This window comes from Myxine glutinosa, chromosome 2 (genome assembly GCF_964187855.1).
Source record: "Myxine glutinosa chromosome 2, kmMyxGlut1.1, whole genome shotgun sequence".
Classification (NCBI taxonomy): Eukaryota; Metazoa; Chordata; class Myxini; order Myxiniformes; family Myxinidae; genus Myxine; species Myxine glutinosa.
This window is the reverse complement of record NC_136262.1, coordinates 239,432,291-239,448,630: the sequence shown is the minus strand read 5'-3', so window position 1 is coordinate 239,448,630 and position 16,340 is coordinate 239,432,291.

The following is a 16,340-nucleotide window of genomic DNA, read 5'->3' as shown; positions in this document are numbered from 1 at the left end:
TTCGGTTCTTTGATTGTGACCAATGTCATTGAATTAATTTTCATCTGATCCATTGGCGTCTTCTTCTTCTTCATCTCTCTTTCTTGTTCTAACAAGACAACATTTTTCTGGAAGTTCTTTCCTTGGTGCGGATCGATTTTTTTTTTTTTTTTTTTTTTGCATCTTCTTTGTAAGAAGACATGTAATAAACAGTTGTGAGTTGATAACGTTTCACTGCCATACTTCATTATTGGTATTTACACGTTGATTGTAAACTTTGTTTTTCAGACACTAATGCAGTTTTCTTTTCTCAAGGTTTTTATTTTTATTCTCATCATTTCTTACATCTGGTACATCTCTTTTGTTAGCCTGAGTGAATGTATTCGCTGGTGTCTTAAATTATGTAATGATATTTCTTGCTTTTGGCGTAGCGGTTTAACGTAACTTTTGTCTTTGTCGTGTTCATTTTCGTCTGATCGTCTGACTCTCCAAGTTTAGCCCTTGTTCTTCAATTCTTCAGCGTCGTCGGCCTCATCCGTTCCCCGAGGAATCGGGGAGGCTGTTGCAACGCTGTACGTATGTCTGTGACTCCACACGCACCCCCATGTGTGTGAAAGGGGTCACCAAGACCTATTCCCGGCGAGACACTGCATTGTTAAACACTTTGTCTTGTCTGAGACTAAAACAATTTGCAAATGCTAGATGGTTTAGGGTTTAGACTTTCTCTGTCAATATTGATGCTTTCATTTTCCCGATTCAGCGGTTAGAACACTCCTGGGCATGCGGTCACCAATTTTGATGAGATTTGTCGGACGCCTCTTTTGATCCTGCTCTTGCTACTTCTTCGGTGAAGTTTCAAAATCACTGGTCCAGCATTCAACACTTCACTTAATATGTTGATATATATGGAGTTGACATGGAGGAAATATAGAGTGTGTATGGTGCTATTTGTTGACACGCTTTGAAGTGCTTTTTTTCATAACTCGTGGATATACAGTGCCCTCTCATAAGTATTGGAACAGTGAAGTCAAACTTGTTATTTGAGAAAGTTTAGCTTGACTAAACCCGACATAGAATAAACGGAGAGGTTGTAAGTAAATCTTGATGCCGTTTGCAGAATTCTTAATTATGCTTACTGCGTTTGATGACTGCGAAGCAATGAGAGAAGATCTCGACAGACAAAGGAAGGTACCCCACGTCAATTTATTTCGACAAATAAATTGTAGTTATTGAAGCATGGATACCTGTCAAGAATTATTGGTAAGGTGGAGTTTTATCACTGTGGGGCAGATACAATATCAGGTGTAATACTTATGCCATTCCTCCTTTCGAGCAACTGCTGGTGTGGGAGAGGAATGTGTTATTTTAACTCTGGCTTTCAGTTTTTGGAGTCCAAGAGTTATTTGGTTGGGTTGATGTCGTGGCTCTGGGTGGGGTCACTGCAGATATTGTACGTTGTCGTCTTCAAATTATTTCCAAATAGACAGATCAGTACAGAAAGGTGCGTTCTCATGCTGATAGTCAGGAGCGACCTTGCTGTTGTATTGCATCAGTCACAACAGTGCAACATTGCCAAAAATGTCTCAATAATATACTGTCGTAATCGCACGGTGCGTCCGGTTGTCCGGTTCTAACCTGGGGAGTCGCCTCAATGCGACCATAATTGTCAGTTGAGTAGGTGGTCCTGGGCCGCATTATGGTCTTTTCACTTCCGATACTGTACCCATGGAACCATCAAACCAGCCAAGTGTTACAATAATTTATACAGTATGCCTCGTCCTCCATTATAGCCGAGCGATGCCGAGAAGCGCATAGTACAGTCTTGATATGCGGTCATATTTGCTGCAGCCAATTAGTCCCTCAACGGGTCTTTTATAATTGCCAAGGAGAACCACGACAGCCAGAATTCACCCCAAGACCAAGTATGTTTAATTAAGTCACAAGGATTGGAATATATAAGAATCGCTGCACGTACATAATAAATAAATGGTAACGTTGCAATCTCTGTAACCCACGACCGAATACACGCACCCACGGAACAATGAATGGATGATGATTCCGTAATTACCTAACTATAGGGCCCAATCAAACGTACCATGTGAAATCGACAATAGAGTGGGGATGACGAGATAGAAGAGTTTCCGGGCAAACCCGACATAGCCTGCAGGATGGGTCCCAGCAGCTCAGGCAGCTGAAAGTCCCTACTGTTGGGAAGAGGAGAGAGGTGGGCGTGGCTCCAGTTTCAGTGGCGTGTGACTCGGGACACTTACGACAGGCAATTTGGCACAGTCTTCTGCACGTGGGTCAGGTTGGTCTCCTCCGGCTTCCGCTGTCACTCCGCCTTTTATTCCCTTGGGCCCGTGCGTCACAGATGATGTGCCATGCCCCTCCCCTCTCACTCGCCATTGGCTGTTGGCCTGGTCTGGGGACTGAGTGACCCCTTCACGACCTTTCGTCCGAATGTTTTGAGGAGATGATGATTGCTCCGGTCATCACGCTGACATCTCGCACCAATACTAGTGCCGTTTGCCAAGCAAAATGCTAAAAGGGACATGCAAGAGATTACAGAGGACAACACTAAAAATGGGGTCAAAAGGGTTGATAATTCTAGACACAGACATTGGGATGGGTGGATGTCGTCAAATTGGACGTATAAGCAACACATATCTAATAAACACAATTAATTACTTCACACTTACTCGAGACATCCCTGGTGTTGGGCTAGCGGCTAGGGTGCCAGCTTAGGATCCCAGGATCCTGGGTTCGAATCCCGGTCGATTGCTGAATTAACGCCAGGGGGGTTGACTCAGCCTGTCATCCTTCCGAGGTCGGCTAATTGAGTACCAGTTCACTGGTAATTCCCTGCTTGTCGTAAAAGGCGACAAAAAGGGTTGGCGGCAGGAAGGGCATCTGGCCGTAAAACATTGCTTCAAAAAAGGGGACCAAAAAACAACAACAACCACGGTCCCCGAAAAAGGCCAACCCACGCTTTGCGGGGAAAAATGGCCTCTAAATGTGGTTATTACACTTACTCGAGACATTCATAAAGGAGATAGCTGCTCTATACTAAGTATTAATTATTAACCCTCTAGGAGCCATTTCTCCAATAATACTTTTTAAAGAAAGCAACCAGCTCTTCTGATTTGTGAGAAAATATGCACACTGGGAAGGTTCGGTTCTCATTTGGATTGCTGTTCCATTGGGTGTGTGATCATGGTGGGATATCATTCATATATATCTTGTTGAGGGCCAACTGCTCCTTTTTTGTGAAATTTTTGTTTTAATATGGAAGTGATTTTGACCATAACTCTCGTGGAAGAGCTAAACGACAGAGAGCAACAGGCTTCCAGACTGACAGGGGATAAAAGTGGAACATACAAACAAAAGAAACACAGACTATTCACAAGATTGACTGCCTTGTTCTTGAAGACAACTAATTTTCTCAATCACAGGCAATAGAGGTATGCTAGCTTCTGTGAGAAAAGATAGCCAGCCTGTGAGGAGAAACGAGGTGCAGAGATGTTTCTCGCATTAGCCCTTCTCCAACGTAAGAGCCTTCAGTGTGTTTTTGCAGAAAAGGCCAAAGCCCCAAATCCCTGTCTTCCTGTATTCTTCCTACAGCTCCTAATTAAACTAGAATAGCATTTGGTAGAGCGCATACCTCCGCTAGGGTGAACATTTTATGTTTTGTATCCCACTGATGGGCCAGATATGGATTTGGACCTGAACCAAAATCTAATCGGCTTGTTCTTGTCACCTGACTAAACTCATCCACCGAGTTTTGTTTTTATATCGTTTTTGGCCGTATCTCTCAATGGTGAAGAATCACTTTTAAATTCTCAAATCTGGATTCTGATCTTCAGCAAAATCTAATCAATTAGTCTGTGTCACATACCCAACTTCTCCACCAAATTTAATCCGAATCCATCCACAACTTTTTGAGATATCCTGTTTACAGACAAACAGATAGGGCTGAAAACATAACCTTCAGGTAAATTTACCTCTTGGCAGAGGTAAATATCCTACAGCATATGAACTTCTCATGCTGAGGTAGAGACTATATTTAGTCTCTTCTGACTCTTCTACTGATACTGGTCCTCCCATCAGTGTCCTCGTACTCAAAAACTTAATCTGCCTCGTCTGCTCCTATTTATCTGCTCCTTCCGAGGGCCGCCTGTCTGCATCAAGGAAAATAACTCTGATCTCCAACCATCATTTTGGCTCCTGCCCAGGTCATTCCACCTTGGACATGTTGCTTTTTCAGTAATGGCAATGGATAAATTCCCTCGATTGCAAATGACAGAGCTATCTTACTGGACATCTCCCATGCATTTGATTGTCAACACGGCCTAATTTCGATACTCTCAACTCGTGGTATCCACGGTTCCCTCTGAGACTGGATCACAGATTTCCTGTACACTCATGAGCAGGAGGTTGCTTTCGATAGTATACCATCCCACGCTGTACTTCTAGAATATAGAGGCCAGTGTCCCTCAAGGTAGTATTTCGGCGACCAATCATTTTTTTCTTGATATGCATCAATGCATGTCTTTATCACTGGAAAATCCATTATATCGTTTTACAGATGACGCAGTGGTGATGGTGGCGCGCACAGGCGCAGCGGCTTTGTGTCTCCCAAGACGATGCTATTTACAGGCGAACATATTTTACAGCCGTCAGGCACTTTATGACATCGGAGCTGAGTGTACACAACTCGAATTCAGCAGGAATGATCTCGTCTCCGACATAGCCAGAACACCGGGATCAGCGTTGCTAACATCCCCGGCCGGAAGTCGATGCAGGCCTCGACGAGAATGTAAACAAAAGCGGGGCAAGCGAGCTGGGATACATGCTAGGCGAAAGAGGGCTCCCCACAGAGCTTCCCCTCCAAGCGTTTTCCTGGCCAACGCTCGGTCCCTGGCGAACAAAATGGATGAGATACGATTAAGACTCACCTCACAGAAAAGAAGAAAGGACTGCTGTATTATGATCTTCACAGAAACCTGGCTAAACAGTGGCATCCCCAATACTCCAGCTAGCAGGACGCACGATCTCTCGCTCCGATAGAACAGCTGTCTCTGGTAAGAGTAAAAGAAGAGGATTGTGCATTTATATAAACAATGCTTGGTGCACAAACTCGGACATTATCGAGAAACACTGTTCTGCTGATCTGGAATTTCTTATGGTTAAGTGTAGGCCTTTTTACTTGCCTAGGGAAATTGCGGTTGTTATCATCATGTTATGATTTATGGGAGCGAGACATGGGTAATGAACGTAGAGCAGCAACAAAGGCTGGAAAGGGTGGAGATGTGAATGGTTCGGTGGATGTGCTGAGTATCGTTGAGAGAGAGGAAGACAAATGATGAATTGCGAAAGATGATGGGAATAGAGCCTGTGATGGATGCTGTGAAGAGAAACAGGTTGAGATGGTTTGGTCATGTGTTGAGAAAGGATGAAAGTGACTGGTTGAGAAGAGTGATGGAAATGAATGTAGAAGGAAGTAGAGGATGGGCAAGATCGAGAAAGACTTGGCTAAAGGTGGTGGAAGAAGAAATGCAGGCAAGGGGGTTAACAAGGGGAGATGTAGAAAATAGGGTAAAATTGAGAAGATTGTCATCTGGCCTCTTAGCAAGGCTAACCCCCGCTCTAGCAGGGAAAATGGCCTTATAATGCCTGTTGTATCATCATCGTGGTCTATATCCCACCACATGCTAACGCTAGGCTAGCACTGAAGGACCTCCACAGTGCCATTAGCAAACAAGAGACCACGCACCCGGACGGAGCCTTTATTGTCGTGGTGGACTTTAACTAAACATGCCTCAAAACCGTACTCCCTAAATTCCACCAGAATGTTTCCTGCCTTACAAGAAGTGAGAATACACTGGACCATGCTTACACAAATATTGCAGACGCATACAAGGCCACACCCTGCCCCCACCTCAGGCAGTCGGACCACCTCTCTTTGTTCTTAACCCCTGCATACAGACCTCTCATCAAACGAGTCAAACCATTTGTAAGGTCAGTTGAAGTATGTTTCAGAACTGCAGGACTGCTTTGAACACACTGACTGGAACATATTTGCTCAGGAAGCCATGCAGGTCTCTCACACTGACATTGAGGAATATGCTTCCACTATTTTATTCTACATAAACAGTTGTGTGGAGAACGTCACAACCCAGAAGGCCATATGGATATTCCCCAACCAGAAACCATGGATGAATGGGGAGGTCCGCTCGCTGCTGAAAACACGTGACGCAGCATTCAAATCCGACGACGTTGTGGCTTACAGTGCAGCCAGGTCTAACCTGAAAAAGGGCATCAGAAACGCCAAGCGGAACTACACATTACAGATTGAGGACTATTTCCACAACAACACAGACTCTCGGCGCATGTGGCAAGACATTCAAACCATCATGGACTATAAGAGCAAGAACATCTGCCACCCGACCAGCAACACCTCCCTCCCTGACGAGCTTAACAATTTATACGCTTGCTTTGACATGGGCAACAGGGAGCCAGTTATCAAAGCCCCGCTACCATCGGATGATCGGGTGCTCACACTGACCACCTCTGATGTAAGGGGCTCTCTATGCAGAGTGGGCACAGGCAAGCCTTCCGGCCTGGACGGCATCCCTGGATGGGCACTTAAGGCATGTACTGACCAGCGGGCTGAGGTCTTCAATAACATCTTCAACCTGTCATTGGCCCAGGCGGTTATCCCTACATGCTTCAAGTCTACAGCCATCGTCCCGGTGCTGAAGCAGTCGACTGTGACGAGTCTGAATGACTACCGCCCTATCGCATTTACCCCCATCATAATGAAGTGCTTGGAGAGACGTCCTGATTCACATAAAGGCCACTGTACTCGCCACCCTTGACCAGCAGCAGTTTGCCTATCATGCAAATAGGTCAACAGAAGACGCCATATCCACTGCTCTTCACTCCGCTCTAACCCACTTGGAAGGCAAGAACACCTACGTCAGAATGCTGTTCATTGACTGCTGCTCAGCCTTCAACACCATTGCCACCAAACTTCACATCTTAGGGCTTAATACCTCCCTGTGCAACTGGACCCTGGACTTCCTGACTGACAGACCTCAGTCTGTTAGGTTTGGCAAGCACACCTCCCCCACCCTAACCCTGAGTACCGGGGCTCCACAAGAATGCGTGCTGAGCCCCGTCCATCCTTTACTCCCTTTTCACCCATGACTGTGTGCCTTTTCGCAACTCTAACACCATCATCAAGTTTGCGGATGACACCACAGTGGTAGGCTTTCGGCTGGTTAAATTTATTTTTCCTGTTTGTCATCGCCGCCCGCCCCATAAAAGTCGTCTGCCCCTAAAACATGTTCTTCTTTTTTTGTTTTGCTCACGAAGTCAGTAAAATCCGTTCCCGCTCAGTGGAACAGGTTCGAATTTTGTATGTACTCGCGTGCTGTCTGAGCCAAGTTACATGTGCGCGACAGTTTGACAGAAAATGCTGTTCGTTGTTTGCCAAATTCGGCGAATGTCCAGTGTTCTAAAGGCCTGGGTTGGTGTCAAAGTGCCAGAAAATATCACTCCAGACGAACTGTATTATGAGCTCGTGTCGGGAACGCTTGATGGTAAGAAATATAACCGTTTTAATGTACGTTGTTGTTGTTGTTGTTGAATATTTAGTGTGTGCGGGTTTTCCCCCTCACTCGCCATTTACGTGGACCGCAAGCTTTTGCTTCTGATAAATGGGGTGTGCGCTTCCTTATTTTATTCATAAAGAATGGTGGGAAATGTTGGACTCCAGTTCTGTTCTAAACTAAAATCTGTCGATATATCTGTACTGGGATCCCAGATCTGTATTTCTAGTTTTCATTCCCGGGTGGTTCAAAATTCCAAACCAAATCCAGACTTGGAAAAAACAGAATTTCAGTACAAAACACTGAATTTGATCCGAGACTGATGATCACTTGCAATTATTACATAGTTGTGAAAGGAAGTGTGTGTGTGTGTGTGTGTGTGTGTGTGTGTGTGTGTGTGTGTGTGTGTGTGTGTGTGTGTGTGTGTGTGTGTGTGTGTGGGGGGGGGGGGGGGGTGGTGCGGTGCGGTGCTCATTTTTTCAATGTCCAATTTTTCCCCACATTTTTGTTGTTTGAACCTTGATGTTTGTGGCTTGGCTGATAGGTAAACAGTATGGTAGACAATATACAAGTATATTTTATAGTGATTTTTCTTTTTCAGGTGTACCAATTGAGGACACCAATGGAGTGGTAAACATCTCAGTGGGAGATAAAAAGACTATGACCCATGTTGCAGCTAGAGATTCAACATTGGCAGATGTGATCAATACCCTTGGAAATTTCATTGAGTTCGTTATTACTGTCCTGGATCAGCCAAACCAACAGAAGACCAATGAACATAATGCTTTCGATATGTATGAATGCTATGGCAATAGCTGCTGATAGATACATGTATGGCAACCGGACATTATTCTTAAAAGCCGAAGTTTTGGTCTACCATTGTTATATGTATCAGCAAATATTAAAAATAAACAGAACTCAATGTGACATAGGTTTCTTTATTTTCTTTATTTGAATCGTATCAGTGCATATACATACGAAGGTTTACTAGTTTAGAAATCATAACATGATTCATCATGTATGTCCGATCAAGTATATTTAAGAAAAAAACATATTGTGCGTTGAATAATCCATTAAAATTTCACTCTGAAAAAAAAACAAAAAAAACCCCTCCCTCCCTAACCACTTTTTTGAAAAAAAGTGATGATAAACAGGAATTTTTATTTAACCAGCCTTATCACCAACAATGATGAGTTGGCGTACAGGGAGAGGTCCAACACCTTGTGCCGTGGAGCGCTGAAAACAATCTGGCCCTCAACACCATGAAGACCAAGGAGCTCATTGTGGACTTCAGGAAGTCTAGAGGCAGCAGACACACCCCCATCTACAACTATGGGGCCGAGGTGGAAAGGGTCTGCAGCTTCAGGTTCCTGGGCGTTCACATCATGGACCCTCAACTCCTCCTCTCTGGTGAAGAAGGCTCAGCAGCGTTTATACTTCCTGAGGAGGCTGAAGAGAACCAACCTGTCTCCCCAGCTTCTCTACACCTTCTACCATTGCACAAAAGAGAGCATCCTGACAAACTGCATTCCAGTGTGGTAAGGCAGCTGCTGCAACTCTGACCAGAAAGCTCTGCAGCGGGTAGTTAAAACTGCCCAGTACATCACCGAAACCCAGCTACCAGCCATTCAGGACATTTATCAGAAATGTTGCCTGTGAAGAACACGCAGCATCACCAGGGACCCCACCCACCCCAGCCAAGGACTGTTTGCTCTCCTGCCATCTGGGAGACCCTTTAGTTGCATTCGTGCCCGCACGACTAGGCTCAGGAACAGCTTCTTCCCTAGGGCTGTTATTCAGCTGAACTCTGTCACACACCACTAACTCAGCCCCAATACATTGACCCCCCCCCCCCCAGACACCACACTACCTGCGTTGCCAGCCCTTGCTCATCTGCTCACTTGCAGTACTCATTTGCACTTGCTTTTACACTATTCATTTGTATTGTTCTTGCTCTTTATCTCTGTATACTCTGTACTAACCGAGATCAGTACAATATGCTTCTTCGACTACAGTCACTTAACCTATTCCCAGTGACGGGACTGTGCAATATATATATATATATACTGTGCAATATATATATATATATACATATATATACACAGGGGGCTGCAAAAGTAGGTATACAGTAATGAAAAACAAAACGTGCGCACAAAACGTATTTTATTGATTATACAAGCATATCAATAATAAACATATCAATAATAAACATATTAATCCCTCAAATGTTCAAACTGTTTGCCCCCGGCATTCACACACTCCACTAGTCGAGTGTGGACACCCATGCACACTCTGGCACAAAGGTCTTTATCAGCATCAATTTCCTGGCAAGCCTCCCGTATGAACTGAATCATGGCATCAACAGAACGTGGCTGGCGTGCGAAAACCCTGTCTTTTACACATCCCCAGAAAAAGAAGTCGCTATTCTCTATTCGTTCACTATTCTCTGTCTTCCAGTTCTGTTTCAAAATCCATTTGCGCTCCTCGTCCGTTGAATTACCAGCCATCATTAAATTTCCACTTCACCTGCAAATAAATAGATGTATTATAGAAAAAATTACGAAAAAATATATATATAAAATGGTAAAAATGATTTTAATGAATTAAATGAATTCTAGTATTAAATGAATCCTAGCACCACTATTATAATACTGGTAATACTGGTATAATCCTTTCTGTATATCTACTTTTGCAGCCCCCTGTACATATATATATATATCTATATATATATATATATATATATATATATATATATATATATATATATATATATATATATATATATATATATATATATATATATATATATATATATATATATTGTTATTGTTATGGAAATGGAGTACGGCACTCCCCTTAGGGGAGGGGGGGAGGGGGTTAGTCCCCCTTCTATTTTCACTGGCCGTCTCCGGTTGCAGGTGAGCAACCTCGTTCGAGACCGCGGACAAGATGTTAATTGCCGAGCGGATTAGCAGCCGCGGCTCGAACCGTTAACAGAAACTAACCCGATTCTGAACGTTGGCCAAATCGTGCCACAGGTATTCAATTGGGAAAAGACAAGGACGAACGGATGTGAGGAAACCAGAAGGTAAGGAAGAACAAATATAATTTATTACTAATATTTACACAATCAAAGGAACCAAGGAGAAGGAAAGAAACGAAAATAATTTACAGAAGGATGGAAGGGTCAGAAGGACACAGAGCAATTCTACCTTACCTAGGCAGTCTTACTTAAACCCCAAGACAACACAAAAGACGGACGACAGTCAGACTTACATGGGGAATGATGATAGGAATGACAGGAACGAATGGCTGGAAGGGGAAGAAGGTTCAGCTGGAGTTTTGCTCCCTCCCGGGACGTCGGGCTCGACCTCGACGGCCACCGATCCCACAGCAATCTGATTCCCGCGAAGCAGCGGGTAGAAGCTGCGTGTCACAGGGGGGCCGGACTACGGTTGTCTCAAAGCTGCGGTTGGTTCAGCTACGGTGGACTCAAAGCTGCGGTTTGTTCACTCAACTCTCTCAGTGCTCACTCCTCCACTGAACTGAACTCCACTCTCTTGTGGGGGGCGCCGCGTGACGGGTTTTATAGCGCCACACCCTGGAACGTTCGCGAAACTGCCCAATCGTTCTCTCTCCGCCCTCTCAAGCCAAACCCCTCGTGCTTGGTTGGTTGATCGGGGCTGGCTCACTCCTCCTTCCTATGACGAGGTGGAGACACGCCTTTCTTCTCCGAGTCAGAGCACATGGCAATGGCGGCGAATGCAGTTGGCAATAGAGGCTTTGAGGGAATTGAAAGGGGATCTATCTTATTTCAATTCGGTGCAATGCAGAGTCAATTAATGGGGAACACAGCCTTAAACTAAGACACATAATAAGGAAATAACTATTTAGAAGGGTATATGGTGGCCTACGTGCATGTATATGGACGAACTAAGAGGACGACCTTTGACCTTTACACTACGGAGGTATTTACAAGGAATCATTACATTTTACAGAGGGTGATATTTACAACAATTACACAGGATTCTCAAATTCGCAACACTGCACCCTCATCCTCTCGGCACGTCCCGGGCCTATAAAACTTTACTTAGTGTGGCACGTAGGTGTAGTTCCCTCTACAATTAACCTGACGCTGAGTGCGACAGTTTTAAAACACAAATAAATATGTCCCTCTGCTGCATTGCACACGACCTAACAGATGCACGCCCACAGGATAAACAAATTGCGGAATTGTCTTCAAACTAAACATGAACGGTGGGGAGCATTATTTACGAGTGACACTGATTGTATTTACACTGCAACCCAGGACCTGCGATTGTTCTTTTTGAGGGGGGGGGGGGGGGGGGGAGACAGCCTGCGCTGCATCGACGCACCAGCACCAATAATCACCAAAGCACCATAAAGCACCAGTCAGTGCACAGTCACCACAATTCAAATAAAAACCAAACCCCTGGTGCTGGTCTTCCTCTTCGGCTCCCTCTGCTGGCCAATGTTCTTCCAGATGTTGTCTTTCTTCGTCTTCTTGCTGGCGGCCTATTTGGACATAAGTTAAAAAATGCACAAAACGTGTCCACTTTTTATTTATGGCCCACAGGGTCCGACTAGGGGTGGTTCACCTGTGTGGCATAGGTGCCATGTCACCGAGGTCCGCAAGCAAGATCTTGGGCCATCGTGGCCGGTTCCAGCAGAGGGGCCATGCCCCAACCCGTGGGGTCCATGAGTGGTGCCCAGCCACAGACATGTGGTCCATAAGTGGTGCATCGATGCAGGCAGCTGGTTGCGGGGGTTCGGGCACACAATGGCGGACTCCCGCACGCTCCCCTCAGTGCCCAAAGAGCACGATCCATGGGTCGGGGAAGGAAGACAGAGAGGGCAGGTTAGCGAGGGGTAAGGTCACAAGGGTACACATCAATAAAGGCAATGCAAGGTGAGGTGCGTCTGGAGACTGAGCGGAGAAAAGCTCGTCCCTACCGTACGTCACCCCCCCTGTTACCTGTTCTACCCTTGCCCCTTACCCCCGTATGTACAAAAATCTACACCCTTACCAATTCGTCACTACTGTCTCGTCTTCCCCATATTTCCCCTAATACCAAATTCGTCACCACAATCCCTCTCATCCAAAATTTGCCATCACCAATTCATCATCACTCCTCATAAGGAGGGAGAGATGGAACAACAACACAATGTCACACCCACGTCATGATGCGTCTCACAATCCAAAACATTTGCACAAAAATAATAAAAACATGGCATGGTGTGGAGTTCTGTCACCTCAGGTGAGTGGATGTAGATGGTGCGAGGAGATTCCAATCCTACCTACTTCCTAAATGACATTAACACACTTTACACTACCCGGGGTCTTTCCCTGCCAATCCATTGGCCATCTTACACTATGCGGTTTTAAGAACCAAATTCCCATTGACCAAACTGTTGTGCTTCATCAATTTGGGGTCTCACTCCCCCGATTCAACTCCCTGTGCCTTTGCACAATTTCAGGACTGGGTCGTGTGGCTCTCCCAGCAGGTCTACCCACCTGCACACCTCCACCACTGCAGTTGCCTCCTATCTTACTTGCTCCTTACCCTATCCTATCTAACTGGGTAAGGCCCTCTGGCGCTCTCCCCACTCGGTGCCCTCTCTGGCTCTGGGCTACCCGGGTCCGTCCTCCGGATCCTCGGGCCCCATCCACAACAACTCTACCGGCTCCCAGAGCCCACCTGCGGCCTCACCTGGCCGACATCCTAACAGTGGCGGAGTGCCCATTTAACTACGCACACTAACAGGCCACACGCCCAGCCATTTCCACGTCACTAATGCACCCATCCAAACACCATTCTTCCACCACGCACCACAGATGCCAATATCCAACCAGAATTTACCTACTCCCTCTACCTAACTCTTAAACTACCCTCCCCGGGTATTCGTGATGGGGTCCATCCTCCCCATACACACCTTCGCACCATCCACTCCACTCCACAGTTTTCACCATACTCACTCCACACCATCCATTCCATATATTCCATACTCCATGTATTCCACACAACCATTCTCCATACACCTGTATTTGCACACCTGTGCAATCACACCTGGTGCTCCCTGCACCCTCCTTCCTCCAGGACCATTCGGTCAACACACAATTACCATTACTCAGTCATACACTGCTCCATACACCTGTTCACTTGCACCCCTGTGCCATCACACCTGGTGCTTCCTGCACCCTCCTTCCTCCCAGGCTTCTTCAATCATTCAATACAATGCACAACCGCAATTGTTCCTCATGCACTGCTCCATAAACTTCCATGCTCAATACAACTCACAATCACCTCACACTTTTCACAATACACTTCTGAATACACTTTTACACACACACACATGGCATCATCTGATCTAACTACTCCCCTCTGAAACTCGCGCTTCCCCGTCGCCCCTTACATTATTGCGCTTCCTCGTCATTATAATCCAACTACCCTACTCTCCACGTCCCCACTACAGGTGTAATGTCGCTACTTAAATCTCCAGTTACCTATGGTCAATCTTCTCTAGATCCCTATACATTATCCTAACCCTCCCGGGCTAGTTTACACTGCCATAAACCCCATAGCTATTGCTCATGTGCCCCCGTGGGGAGGGATGGTGGATTTGCCATCCCACCACATCGGGCATCTCCCATTATCAATTTTGCCATCAAATTCCTACCAATTAAAATTTTCCAATCACTGCCAATCATTCTACCAATCATTTGCCAATCATCAAATTTTTGCCAATCACTTCTGCCAATCCTATTCACTATTCCAAAATTTCGAATCCAAAACACTATCATCATCACAGTCCACTATATCTGAGCCTCGGTGCGTCGTTACCTCATTAAAACTCGGCTTCGCAAAGCCGATCAATGAATTCGGGTGGTTTGGTCGCCTGCAGGTTGAATCCATCCGGCATTTGGTTCAGGGGAGGCGGTTTGGTCAGGCCGAGATCCCAAGGTCCACCTCGGCGCGGAGCCGTCCGCCCTCCCGCCCGATGGCCCGATCTTGCCCTGCCGGAACGCCTCAACCACAAGGGGTCGCCGTGCCGACCCTTCCTACCGGGCCGCCCGCTCCGCGTAGCGGAGCACGGACGCGACCGTGCAGAGTGAGGCCCGGCGTGGATCCCGCACGGCGGTTCTTTCGAAACCGCCGTGGTTACGATCCCCGCTGGTTGCCGCTGCACACAAAGCCCGGCACGAACCGAGGGCTCGCTTCGGCTAAAAGTCGAGCTAACCGCTATCCCGTTTAGCGTCGATGCTTCACTTGCATGCTCACACCCCGCGTTCCGTTCCTTGCTCACACATCCAGCTGTCTCCATACTCTCCGTCATTGCACTTTCTCTTACACACCCCCCAGGTACACTCATAGACTTCATCACACACCTGACCACCGCACACCTTGGCACACACTCGTCGTTCGTACACCTCACCAACACACCTCTTCGCGCCCACTCCTCGGTCACATCCTTTGTGACAACCACGGGTGTGCACTCACCTGCACACCCAATCACGTGCTTCACTACCAACTCAAGTGTGCATTCCCACACACGCTCGACCATTCCAGGTGTGCATCCTTCCATTCCAGGTGTACATTCTCTCTCACCTGCCACAACCAACTCGTGCTCCGTGTCACTCTCACTACTCTCACCACCACACTCGGTCGCGCATTCACCCTTACTCTCGACAGCGCACTCTGTAATCATGCACCCGTCCGTTACACCCATTTGTCGTGCATCCTCTTGTGCACACTCTCCCGTTACGTCCTCCATAACACTCACCACAGGTGTGCACTCTTTCGTTACATCCCCTGTAACACTCCCCATCACGCGCTTCCATGTGCCCCCCCGCACCTGCGCCACGACCAACTCACTCTCGACAGCACACTCACTCCTCGGCGCGCACTTTTTCCTCACACACCCCATAGTCGGACATCCTCGCACACCTCCTCTTTCCATACACTCCGGACCAGTCATACACCTCACCATTGGTCCCTCACGAACACCCGGGTCTAAACCAACACCCAAGCCGACTGAATCTCCCCTCACACCATATACATTTCCGAGTATATCGCCACTCACCTCGACACCTCGTCTTCGCTCCTCCTCCGCCACCTGAAAACTCTTTATTTGGTTAGTATGCATATAATCACGATTTGAGCACAGACCTTGCACCAATTCCATCACCTCCTCCTTTATCTCTCTCTTCGTTTCCCTCCGTCTCTTCTTCATTTCACTCACCCCCTCTTCCACTTCCTCTAACTTTTGCTTCACCTCTTTCATTTCCCGGTGCGCCCCCTCACCCATCTTCACCCCTTCCATCTGGTTCTCCTGGGCAGCCATTCTATTTTCCAACCCCGTTAACCCCTCCTTCATTTCCCCCATTTGATTACCCATGTCCTCCAGTTGTCCCCCTAATTTACCTTCTAGCCCTTCCAATCTGTTGTCTAACCCTTCAAATTTATTGTCTAACCCCTCAAATTTGGCTTCTAGCCCCCCGATTTGGCTTCCCATATCATTCCTCAATTCCCCGATTTGATTGCCCAACCGTTCACTGGTACCCCTTGCTTCGTCCCTCATTGCTGCCATTTGGCCTCCCAATTGCTGCCCCATTCCCCTGAAATTATCGTCTGTCTTTACCATAAAGGCTATCATCTGCTTCATAAACAGGTCCAAATTCATTGGTGGCGCGGGCTCAGCTGCCGCAACCACGTGCGAGCTGCCATT